Raw genomic sequence first — 13355 nt, 5'->3', positions numbered from 1 at the left:
TAGCTCAGTTGGTAGAGCATGGTGCGTGCAACGCCAGGGTTGTGGGTTCGATTCCCACGAGGGGCCAGTATGAAAAAATAAATAATTATGCACTCACTAACTGTAAGTCGCTCTGGATAAGAGCGTCTATTAAATGACTAAAATGTAAATGTAAATATGTGTATGTGACCAATACAATTTTATTTTATTTGATCTGACTGACCACTTAGTCATTACAACCTTTTTTAGGAGCGAAAGTCACATTTCCATTACAAGGTTGGAGGAAATCGGTTCCTACCGTGTGAGGAACATGTTTGCTGGCCTCATAAATACTAGCCAGCTAACTTTTGCTAATATTTATTATTATTTTCTTTGCCTAGGATTATGCTAACTCGTTTCCAATCCCTTTAGCTTTGCTTGCTAGCTAGCTGGCTAGCTACAGAGGTTATCAGGCTAGTTAGCTACATTAGTTTGCTATCTACTGCCATCAAGTTGTTATTGCGTTATTATCATATTTAGCCTATTCCACCGTTTGCAGATTGCATACTGGCATTTGAATATAGCGCAGGAAAAAGGGAATCCAGACACAAAATGGGCATGGTCATATTCCCAGTCTGTATTATATAGAACGTCTTTTTTGCCCACCCATCTCTGGGCAAAAAAACCTGTGGTTACCTAGCTTATACCATTGGCTCTCTGCAAAAATGTCACCTTTTTCAAATGCAATTTTCGTGTTCTCTGCTTGTTTTAGTCAATGACAAAAATACATTCAAGAAAAGTACAATGTGTGTAAAGATTACTTTTCAACATTGCCTGCTCCTGAGCAACTTAGAAAAATATAATATTGTAGCGCTTCCCTCATGCCCCTTTTCATGATGGTGCTAGCAGCTATGTGAGTGAGTGCTAGCTATCTAATGAACGGAACATTAAGCTAGCCAAGACCAACAACACAGACAAACGGACTATACAGCTTACAAGTTGCGAGTGAAGAGTTAAAGACAAGTTGAAAGTCTTACCTGTGATTAAGTGTTTCCACACACATAGCTACAGTTGAAGTCTGAAGTTTACATACACCTTAGCCAAATACATTTAAACTCAGTTTTTCAAAATTCCTGACATTTAATCCTAGTAAAAAGTTACAGTTTGCCTTGTGGGTATTGAACTCTAAACATTACTTAAACCTGGGTCCTCTCCTCCCCCAGCCCCAGCCCAGTTCAAAGTCTGATGTCCCTAAAACAAGTTTCAGGTGAAGGAGGCACACAGTAGGCCTCAAAGTCTGGAGAAACCCAAACAAGCAGGTATGTTGGTTCATGTTTGAATTGGAGTTCGACATGATATCCATCAGTGGAGGCTCCTCAGAGGAGGAAAGGGAGAACCATCCTCCTCAGTGAATTTCATAAAAATGGTAAAACATTAAAAACATTATCCTTTTTAGATTGAACTATACTAAATATAATTACATGTCAACAAATAATTGATTAAAACACACTATGACGTCCTTCAGCCTATCAAAGCTTTTGCAGCATGAACTGACATGTTGTCCACCCAATCAAAGGATCAGAGAATTAATCTAGTACTGAAAGCATAAGCTACAGCTAGCTAGCACTGCAGTGTATAAAATGTAGTGAGTGGTTGACTCAAAGAGAGAGAAAGACAATAGTTGAACAGTTAACAAATTAATTGCAAGAGAGGAATACAGAGAGAGAGATTGTCTTTTTTTCACTTTCAGTTTCACTTACTTAGCTAGCAAATGCAGCTAGCTAGTTTAGCCTACTGAAACACCCTGCTCAAACAGAGGGATGCTACAGTATGTTAGCTAGCTGGCTATGACTTTCCAACACAACACTGGAACTCTTCCAAATCAAGGTAAGCTTTTGATTTTACTCATTTATTGCCACCGGGGCCCGCTGGTGTAACTGCTTACACTATAATGTTACTGCATCATTGTAGCAAGTTTACTAATGCATTAGTTCTATTAGCTATGCTGACTATGACGTTACTTTAGCTAATATGATGACAACGATGTAGGCTGTGTGTAGCGGTTTGGCTTGGAAAGGTTTTTTCGCCTGGTCACATACAGCTGATGTGTTGTGCATTGAAGTCCACAAGCGAAGGGAAGAGGTGAGAGGAGGAGAGCACATAGATGTGAGAAGGAATACAATGTGGCTGCTATGAAAGTCAACTGTGTTTAAGCGTGATCAGGGGTGTATTCATTCTGCCGATTCTTTTGAAAAACATTTCTTAAACGGAAGCAAACGGAACAAAACGGGGATAAACATACCTGAATTTGTCCACTAGAAACTCTTGTTTGCAACTGTTGGACTAATGATTACACCCTATATCAGCTGGATGCAGGCAAGAATGTGCAAGGCGGTATTGAATGTCACTGTCTGTGCATGTGTCACTGTCTGTCACCTCAGATTTGTCTCTCGACCTGTGTGCACCTACAGTACGTTGTAAGCTTTCATTCATAGGCTAGGTCATGATGGGTATAGGGAAAATCTGAGTATCATGTAGTAGCCTAAACCTATCGCTGTTACATTGAACTGGGTGAATGGAATATGAATGAGAGTCATCCAATATGCTGTAATAGAAATAAGCCCATGCTCATGAAAAAAATATTGTCCTCCGGCACTGACCGCCACAGGTGTCCATATTGAGACATGCAGGGGTCTTGGTTTTGCAATAAAAATATACTGAATAAAGCCGTGAATGATATCCAAAACATATCACTTAAGCCATGTCAGTCATTAAAATCTGTTATTAATCGGTCATTATGTAATTCTCAGACTGAATTAAAATACCTACAGTTCATTTTCCCTTCTAGAATAGGCCTACATACAGTATCTGAAGTTGGTACCATCAATGTGCCAACTTCTGTTTGTAGCGTCCGGGCTACAAACTAATGTGACCCCACTGTGGAAAGGTGACATTAGTTTTGCTCTACGACCCCCACAAGTGTTACGGACTTGTCTGAAGGTAACATGTACCGGAAATATGGAGGTAGTTTTGTGCCTACCCAAAGAAAGGGGTTAGATATATGTACAATATACTGTATATATATATATATATATATATATATATATATATATATACAGTGGGGGAAAAAAGTATTTAGTCAGCCACCAATTGTGCAAGTTCTCCCACTTAAAAAGATGAGAGAGGCCTGTAATTTTCATCATAGGTACACGTCAACTATGACAGACAAATTGAGAGAGAAAAAATCCAGAAAATCACATTGTAGGATTTGTAATGAATTTATTTGCAAATTATGGTGGAAAATAAGTATTTGGTCACCTACAAACAAGCAAGATTTCTGGCTCTCACAGACCTGTGACTTCTTCTTTAAGAGGCCCCTCTGTCCTCCACTCGTTACCTGTATTAATGGCACCTGTGTGAACTTGTTATCAGTATAAAAGACACCTGTCCACAACCTCAAACAGTCACACTCCAAACTCCACTATGGCCAAGACCAAAGAGCTGTCAAAGGACACCAGAAACAAAATTGTAGACCTGCACCAGGCTGGGAAGACTGAATCTGCAATAGGTAAGCAGCTTGGTTTGAAGAAATCAATTGTGGGAGCAATTATTAGGAAATGGAAGACATACAAGACCACTGATAATCTCCCTCGATCTGGGGCTCCACGCAAGATCTCACCCCGTGGGGTCAAAATGATCACAAGAACGGTGAGCAAAAATCCCAGAACCACACGGGGGGACCTAGTGAATGACCTGCAGAGAGCTGGGACCAAAGTAACAAAGCCTAACATTAGTAACACACTACGCCGCCAGGGACTCAAATCCTGCAGTGCCAGATGTGTCCCCCTGCTTAAGCCAGTACATGTCCAGGCCCGTCTGAAGTTTGCTAGAGTGCATTTGGATGATCCAGAAGAGGATTGGGAGAATGTCATATGGTCAGATGAAACCAAAATATAACTTTTTGGTAAAAACTCAACTCGTCGTGTTTGGAGGACAAAGAATGCTGAGTTGCATCCAAATAACACCATACCTACTGTGAAGCATGGGGGTGGAAACATCATGCTTTGGGGCTGTTTTTCTGCAAAGGGACCAGGACAACTGATCCGTGTAAAGGAAAGAATGAATGGGGCCATGTATCGTGAGATTTTGAGTGAAAACCTCCTTCCATCAGCAAGGGCATTGAAGATGAAACGTGGCTGGGTCTTTCAGCATGACAATGATCCCAAACACACCGCCCGGGCAACGAAGGAGTGGCTTACAGAAGCAAGCCCTATTTGGTACAAGACTAAGTCCATATTATGGCAAGAACAGCTCAAATAAGCAAACTGAAACGACAGTCCATCATTACTTTAAGACATGAAGGTCAATCAATACGGAATTTCAAGAACTTTGAAAGTTTCTTCAAGTGCAGTCGCAAAAACCATCAAGCGCTATGATGAAACTGGCTGTCATGAGGACCGCCACAGGAATGGAAGACCCAGAGTTACCTCTGCTGCAGAGGATAAGTTCATTAGAGTTATCAGCCTCAGAAATTGCAGAGGAGACTGTGTGAATCAGGCCTTCATCGTCGAATTGCTGCAAAGAAACCACTACTAAAGGACACCAATGGCCAAGAAACACGAGCAATGGACATTAGACCGGTGTAAATTTGTCCTTTGGTCTGGAGTCCAAATTGGAGATTTTTGGTTCCAACCGCCGTGTCTTTGTGAGACGCGGTGTGGGTGAACGGATGATCTCTGCATGTGTATTTCCCACCGTAAAGCATGGAGGAGGAGATGTTAGGGTGTGGGGGTGCTTTGCAGGTGACACTGTCTATGATTTGTTTAGAATTCAAGGCACACTTAACCAGCATGGCTACCACAGCATTCTGCAGCGATACGCCATCCCATCTGATTTGGGCTTATTGGGACTATCATTTGTTTTTCAACAGGACAATCACCCAACACATCTCCAGGATGTGTAAGGGCTATTTTACCAAGAAAGAGAGTGATGGAGTGCTGCATCAGATGACTTGGCCTCCACAATCCCCCGACCTCAACCAAATTGAGATGGTTTGGGATTAGTCGGACCGCAGAGTGAAAGAAAAGCAGCCAAGAAGTGCTCAGCATAAGTGGGAACTCCTTCAAGACTGTTGGAAAAGCATTCTACAGTTGAAGTCAGAAGTTTACATACACTTAGGTTGAAATCATTAAAACTCGTTTTCCAACCACTCCACAAATTTCTGGTTAACAAACTATAGTTTTGGCAAGTCTGTCATCAAGGCAAAGGGTGGCTATTTGAAGAATCTCAAATATAAAGTATATTTTGATTTGTTTAACAGTTTTTTGTTTACTGCATGATTCCATATGTGTTATTTCATAGTTTTAATGTCTTCACTATTATTCTAGAATGTAGAAAATAGTAAAAATAAAGAAAAACCCTTGAATGAGTAGGTGTTCTAAAACCTTTGACCGGTAGTGTATACAGTGAGGGAAAAAAGGTATTTGATCCCTGCTGATTTTGTACATTTGCACACTGACAAAGAAATGATCAGTCTATAATTTTAATGGTAGGTTTATTTGAACAGTGAGAGACAGAATAACAACAAACAAATCCAGAAAAACACATGTCAAAAATGTTATAAATTGATTTGCATTTTTAATGAGGGAAATAAGCATTTGACCCCTCTCAATCAGAAAGATTTCTGGCTCCCAGGTGTCTTTTATACAGGTAACGAGCTGAGATTAGGAGCACACTCTTAAAGGGAGTGCTCCTAATCTCAGCTTGTTACCTGTATAAAAGACACCTGTCCACAGAAGCAATCAATCAATCAGATTCCAAACTCTCCACCATGGCCAAGACCAAAGAGCTCTCCAAGGATGTCAGGGACAAGATTGTAGACCTACACAAGGCTGGAATGGGCTACAAGACCATCGCCAAGCAGCTTGATGAGGTGACAACAGTTGGTGCGATTATTCGCAAATGGAAGTAACACCAAAGAACTGTCAATCTCCCTCGGCCTGGGGCTCCATGCAAGATCTCACCTCGTTGAGTTGCAATGATCATGAGAACGGTGAGGAATCAGCCCAGAACTACACGGGATGATCTTGTCAATGATCTCAAGGCAGCTGGGACCATAGTCACCAAGAAAACAATTGGTAACACACTACGCCGTGAAGGACTGAAATCCTGCAGCGCCCGCAAGGTCCCCCTGCTCAATAAAGTACATATACATGCCCGTCTGAAGTTTGACAATGAACATCTGAATGATTCAGAGGAGAACTGGGTGAAAGTGTTGTGGTCAGATTAGACTAAAATCAAGCTCTTTGGCATCAACTCAACTCGCCGTGTTTGGAGGAGGAGGAATGCTGCCTATGACCCCAAGTACACCATCCCCACCATCAAACATGGAGGTGGAAACATTATGCTTTGGGGGTGTTTTTCTGCTAAGAGGCAGGACAACTGTAGCACTAAGTCCAAAACGTTTTGGGACACTGTAAAGTCCATGGAGAATAAGAGCACCTCCTCCCAGCTGCCCACTGCACTGAGGCTAGGAAACACTATCACCACCGATAAATCTACAATAATCGAGAATTTCAACAAGCATTTTGCTACGGCTGGCCATGCTTTCCACCTGGCTACCACTACCCCGGCCACCAGCTCTGCACCCTCCGCTGCAACTTGCCCATGCCCCCCCTCCCCGCCCCCCGCTTCTGCTTCACACAAATTCAGACAGCTGATGTTCTGAAAGAGCTACGAAATCTGGACCCCTACAAATCATCTGGGCTAGACAATCTGGACCCTTTCTTTCTAAAACTAGCCGCCGAAATTGTCGCAACACCTATTACTAGCCTGTTCAACATCTCTTTCGTAACGTCTGAGATCCCCAGAGATTGGAAAGCTGCCGCGGTCATCCCCCTCTTCAAAGGGGGTGACACTCTAGATCCAAACTGTTACAGACCTATATCCATCCTGCCCTGCCTTTCAAAAAGTTTTTGAAAGCCAAGTTAACAGACAGATCACCGACCATTTCGAATCCCACCGTACCTTCTCCGCTATGCAATCCGGTTTCCGAGCTGGTCATGGGTGCACCTCAGCCACGCTCAAGGTCCTAAACGATATTATAACCGCGATCGATAATAGACAGTACTGTGCAGCCGTCTTCATCGACCTGGCCAAGGCTTTCAACTCTGTCAACCACCGCATTCTTATTGGCAGACTAAATAGCCATGGTTTCTCAAATGACTGCCTCGCCTGGTTCACCAACTACTTCTCAGATAGAGTTCAATGTGTCAAATCGGAGGGCCTGTTGTCTGGACCTATGGCAGTCTCTATGGGGGTGCCACAGGGTTCAATTCTTGGGCCGACTCTTTTCTCAGTGTATATCAATGATGTCGCTCTTGCTACTGGTGACTCTCAGATCCACCTCTACGCAGACGACACCATTTTGTATACATTGGACACTGTGTTAACAAACCTCCAAACGAGCTTCAATGCCATACAACACTCCTTCAGTAGCCTCCAACTGCTCTTAAACACTAGTAAAACTAAATGCATGCTCTTCAATCGAACGCTGCTGGCACCCGCCCACCCGACCTAGAGTATGTGGACAACTACAAATACCTAGGTGTCTGGTTAGACTGTAAACTCTCCTTCCAGAATCACATTAAGCATCTCCAATCCAAAGTTAAATCTAGAATCGGCTTCCTATTTCGCAACAAAGCCTCCTTCACTCATGCTGCCAAACATGCCCTCGTAAAACTGACTATCCTACCGATCCTTGACTTCGGTGATGTCATTTACAAAATAGCCTCCAACACTCTACTCAGCAAATTGGATGTAGTGTATCACAGTGCCATCTGTTTTGTCACCAAAGCCCCATATACTACCCACCACCATGACCTGTACGCTCTTGTTGGCTGGTCCTCACTACATATTCGTCGCCAAACCCACTGGCTCCAGGCCATCTATAAATCACTGCTAGGCAAATCCCTGCCTTATCTTAGCTCATTGGTCACCATAGCAACACCCACCCGTAGTATGCGCTCCAGCAGGTATATCTCACTGGTCATCCCCAAAGCCAACACCTCCTTTGGCCGCCATTCCTTCCAGTTCTCTGCTGCCAATGACTGGAAAGAATTGCAAAAGTCTCTGAAGCTGGAGACTCTTATCTCCCTCACTAACTTTAAGCATGAGTTGTCAGAGCACCTTACCGATCACTGCACCTGTACACAGCCCATCTGAAATTAGCCCACCCAACTACCTCATCCCCATATTGTTATTTATTTTGCTCATTTGCACCCCAGTATCTCTATTTGCACATCATCTCTTGCACATCTATCATTCCAGTGTTAATACTAATTGTAATTATTTTGCACTATGGCCTATTTATTGCCTTGCCTCCATAACTTGCTACATTTGAATACACTGTATATATATTTTCTGTTGTATTTTTGACTTTATGTTTTGTTTTACCCAATATGTAACTCTGTGTTGTTGTTGTTTTTATCGCACTGCTTTGCTTTATCTTGGCCAGGTCGCAGTTGTAAATGAGAACTCAACTGGCTTACTTTGTTAAATAAAGGTGAAATAAAAAAATAAAATAAAAGGGACGATGGACGGGGCCATGTACCGTCAAATCTTGGGTGAGAACCTCCTTCCCTCAGCCAGGGCATTGAAAATGGGTCGTGGATGGGTATTCCAGCATGACAATGACCCTAAACACACGGCCAAGGCAACAAAGGAGTTGCTCAAGAAGAAGCACATTAAGGTCCTGGAGTGGCCTAGCCAGTCTCCAGACCTTAATCCCATAGAAAATCTGTGGAGGGAGCTGATGGTTCGAGTTGCCAAACGTAAGCCTCGAAACCTTAATGACTTGGAGAAGATCTGCAAAGAGGAGTGGAACAAAATCCCTCCTGAGATGTGTGCAAACCTGGTGGCCAACTACAAGAAACATCTGACCTCTGTGATTGCCAACAAGGGTTTTGCCACAAAGTACTAAGTCATGTTTTGCAGAGGGGTCAAATACTTATTTCCCTCATTAAAATGCAAATCAATTTATAACATTTTTGACATGCGTTTTTCTGGATTTTTGTTGTTGTTATTCTGTCTCTCAATGTTCAAATAAACCTACCATTAAAATTATAGACTGATCATGTCTTTGTCAGTGGGCAAACGTACAAAATTAGCAGGGGATCAAATACTTTTTTCCCTCACTGTAAATATATATAAAAATAAATAAATAGATATATATATACAGTGGGGAGAACAAGTATTTGATACACTGCCGATTTTGCAGGTTTTCCTACTTACAAAGCATGTATAGGTCTGTCATTTTTATCATAGGTACACTTCAACTGTGAGAGACGGAATCTAAAACAAAAATCCAGAAAATCACATTGTATGATTTTTAAGTAATTCATTTGCATTTTATTGCATGACATAAGTATTTGATCACTGCACTGCACTGTGGTCCTCTGTAGCTCAGCTGGTAGAGCACGGCGCTTGTAACGCCTAGGTAGTGGGTTCGATCCCCGGGACCACCCATACACAAAAAAAAATAAAAAATGTATGCACGCATGACTGTAAGTCGCTTTGGATAAAAGCGTCTGCTAAATGGCATATTATTATTATTATTATTATTATTATTATTATTATTTATCACCTACCAACCAGTAAGAATTCCGGCTCTCACAGACCTGTTAGTTTTTCTTTAAGAAGCCCTCCTGTTCTCCACTCATTACCTGTATTAACTGCACCTGTTTGAACTCGTTACCTGTATAAAAGACACCTGTCCACACACTCCAACCTCTCCACAATGGCCAAGACCAGAGAGCTGTGTAAGGACATCAGGGATAAAATTGTAGACCTGCACAAGGCTGGGATGGGCTACAGGGCAATAGGCAAGCAGCTTGGTGAGAAGGCAACAACTGTTGGCGCAATTATTAGAAAATGGAAGAAGTTCAAGATGACGGTCAATCACCCTCGGTCTGGGACTCCATGCAGATCTCACCTCGTGGGGCATCAATGATAATGAGGAAGGTGAGGGATCAGCCCAGAACACGGCAGGACCTGGTCAATGACCTGAAGAGAGCTGGGACCACAGTCTCAAAGAAAACCATTAGTAACACACTACGCCGTCATGGATTAAAATCCTGCAGCGCACGCAAGGTCCCCCTGCTCAAGCGACTTGCGACACTTCAAAACGGTATTCCCCCCCCCCAACCATATGACAATTTATCACGATGAATCAAGAGTCAATGTCAACCCCATTGTTTAGAAACCTCTAGATCCAGCTAAATGTTGGGTTGTCTTTGTATTGTCCTTGCTTTGAAAGTCAAGACACATTATTTCTGTCATCATCTATAGCACATGTCCTTTTCATGGAAATATATTTCAGGGGACTCGTGCTCTATGTACTGACACAATATTTGTTATAATATTAAAAGAGGAAGGAAAACAACTTGGACTCGACGTCTCAATGTATGGTCCATACATGCATTGTAAACCATCTGTAGTCACCTCCTAGCATATGAATCCCCGAAATCCTTTCATTCAATCAGCAATAATAAATTGAATTAGAACGATTATATGAATGCATCAGAAGTTAGAATGCATCACGTATTAAAAGTTAGATTTTTTAGACCTCATTAGTTAGTTTAATGTATCTCTTTATATAAAAAAAAAGCCTATACTGGCTGAACCTTTACCTGTCAATCAAATGCGTGGGTTAGATGGTATTTCAGCCTAAAAAAAAACAGAAGATCATTTTCAGCCCGATCAGAAACATTGTGGTCAGAATCTTATTTCCTAAATGGTATCATTGATGTATCTTGTTGAATTTGGGGACTATTCCATGATAAGGATTTCAGTTTACTTCCATCCATTTATATATAATGTTCACGATACACACATTTGTATTTGCTCCATGAATGTATAACAGAAGATAACTATTTACACACACTTTATAGATGAGAAAATTGTGGCCTACCTTCCTGTAATGTCAACCATCCAAATCAATAATTTCAGTGTCCTTTTGTCCTTTTTGTCTTTCTAACCGGTATTCCAATGATGGTAGTCCAAAACACTGCAACTATTGATTGTCCCAGCTGATCATCATCACGTATGGCTTATCTACAGTGTATTCTATAGGCTACACAACTTGCAAGGAGTAGGGTATTTGATGAAAACATAGAAATATAACTTTTCCATTGTACAAAATTACATTTACAACCCACACTCTCTGGAGGAAGTTTTGCCCTAGTTTGGAAATTACATTTCTTGCATAATTTTCAAATGATAAAACTGTTAATCATTTAACGAGTTAGTAATTTGTAAAATTTAGGCCATAAATCAAATACCCATACCCAACAAAAATGTGGACAGCGAACATAAATCGCATTTCGATAGCTGCACGCATCAATATCCATTGGAACTGGGAAATTCTTTTGAAGGTGTTTTTTTAATAGATAAAGAGAGAGGGAGAGACAGGGAGTTCAGAGAGAGTGACGAAAAGAGAGAAAGACATAGGGAGTTCAGGTCACTGGGGTCCTTCCCCCCTGCCTCACACTCCCACGGGTGGCCTGCATGTTTGCCTGTGGCCTGTGGAGTCTGGGTTGCCCCCTGACGGTCGCTGCTAACCATCTCCATATGCCATATGGTAATGTAGAGACATATGTGTAAATGCACACGCAAATAGAAGCCCTCATGGATCATTGACTGAACGGCCTTCCACTGAGTAATCTCCAGCACTGCTTAGCAGAGGGAGACCTTTTCCATCATGTTTCTCTTTCTCCCTTTCTTCCGTCCATTTTTAACTCTCCAAGTACGTCTTATCTTTTCCTGTTTCCTGGAGGTGACAGGAACTGAGGTAGGTAAAATGCATTGTGTGAGTCATATTCCCCAATATAGCCAGGTAATAGATGGGTTGGTTGTTTAGCAACAAAACCGACGCGTGCGCAACTATGGGGCAAAACAGATGGGATTTTCTTAGATTGTTGACAACATGTAAACTCTATTTTGTCTCCAAATGTTTATTGAAAACATAAATACATTTGCACAATGAACACTTGTTGTCTCTTAAATACATTGTTAGAGTTGTTGGTTAGCTAGCTATCAAATTTGAGCCTTATTAGCATTCACATGAAATCAGTCAAAACATCTCAAAACACCTCAAAACAACACATGGTATCAAGAACAAGATAAAACTAGCTGAAACGAGCCACCTACGATTCCCACATGGCAGCTTCTTGTCATTGTTGTTAGCTATCTAACTGTTCAGAATCATAACAACGCACAGTCTCCGTCCACATTGATTGCGCGCTCATCAAGTTTGTGACGTTGTCAGCCAACCCATCTATATAGCCAGGTCCTAAGATATAAGGTACAGAGATTAATATAAAGCACGTTGTGAGTTATGTTTGGTAAGCTCCTTCTCTATGTCATAATGGTACATCATATCCATCATGTCCCGCTGTGACCCAGGCTCAGAAACAGGGGGATAGAGTGACGTTTGTGTGTGTGTCCATGTTTTTGCATGCATGCCTGCGTGTACAATATGTGTCCATCTATCCGGCACAGTACAGCGAAGGTACAGTAACACTGTGATCCTCCTATTGTACGGTGAGTCTTCTGGAGCCTTCGTCCTGCACAGCTGTGGTTTTTGCATAACGACTAACGAGGGCGAGCACAGAACACTGTGCTCCCTCCCACACACACACAGACATACAGACACACACACTCTCTCTCTCTCTGGCAGAGTCAGAGGGGGGAATCAGGACATACCCAACCCTACCTAGCTATCACTGATGGGCAACCTTTTTACACTGCGCAGGGTATACCGGGTGTGCGTTCGTACAAGGCCGTCTCCTTCCCCACACCCCGTCCCTAGCTGGGAGAATGGTCTGGCTGGTTCTCTGTGTGCTGATCAGTGGTTGTGCTCTGGTTGTACTATTCAGGGTTGTGATATTCTTGGCTTAGCACATCAAAGCTTTTTATGCTGATGTTCTCGGATTAGCTCATCAAAGCAGCACAGAAGCTAGGATTCCATCTAATTGGCAAACAGATTTCCATGTGAATAAAAACAATATGCACATTTTCCCGCCAAAGATGTTTCCATCAAATTGACTTGTTTCGGATAAAAGGCTATTTGTTGGAAAGGATCATCAAGCTCATCACCTTGCACTTTCACCACCCTGTGAAGTTCATCATAACTTATTTCATCTGTAGCCTAATAAACTGCATGCTTTCCCAAGTCGTAGTGGGAGGACCACACACCATGTCATCGAGTGACTCCAAGTTTACTTTGACATGATGGTTATTATAGCAATATTTTTTCAGAAAAGTGTTTCCGCTGGCATTTCTCGCATAATACAATTTACAGACACAAAAAGATCCCACCTTGTCTAGCGTATTTTGTT

Source organism: Coregonus clupeaformis, chromosome 31 (assembly GCF_020615455.1).
Source record: "Coregonus clupeaformis isolate EN_2021a chromosome 31, ASM2061545v1, whole genome shotgun sequence".
Classification (NCBI taxonomy): domain Eukaryota; kingdom Metazoa; phylum Chordata; class Actinopteri; order Salmoniformes; family Salmonidae; genus Coregonus; species Coregonus clupeaformis.
The sequence above is the reverse complement of the archived record's forward strand: the minus strand, read 5'-3'. Positions refer to the sequence as shown.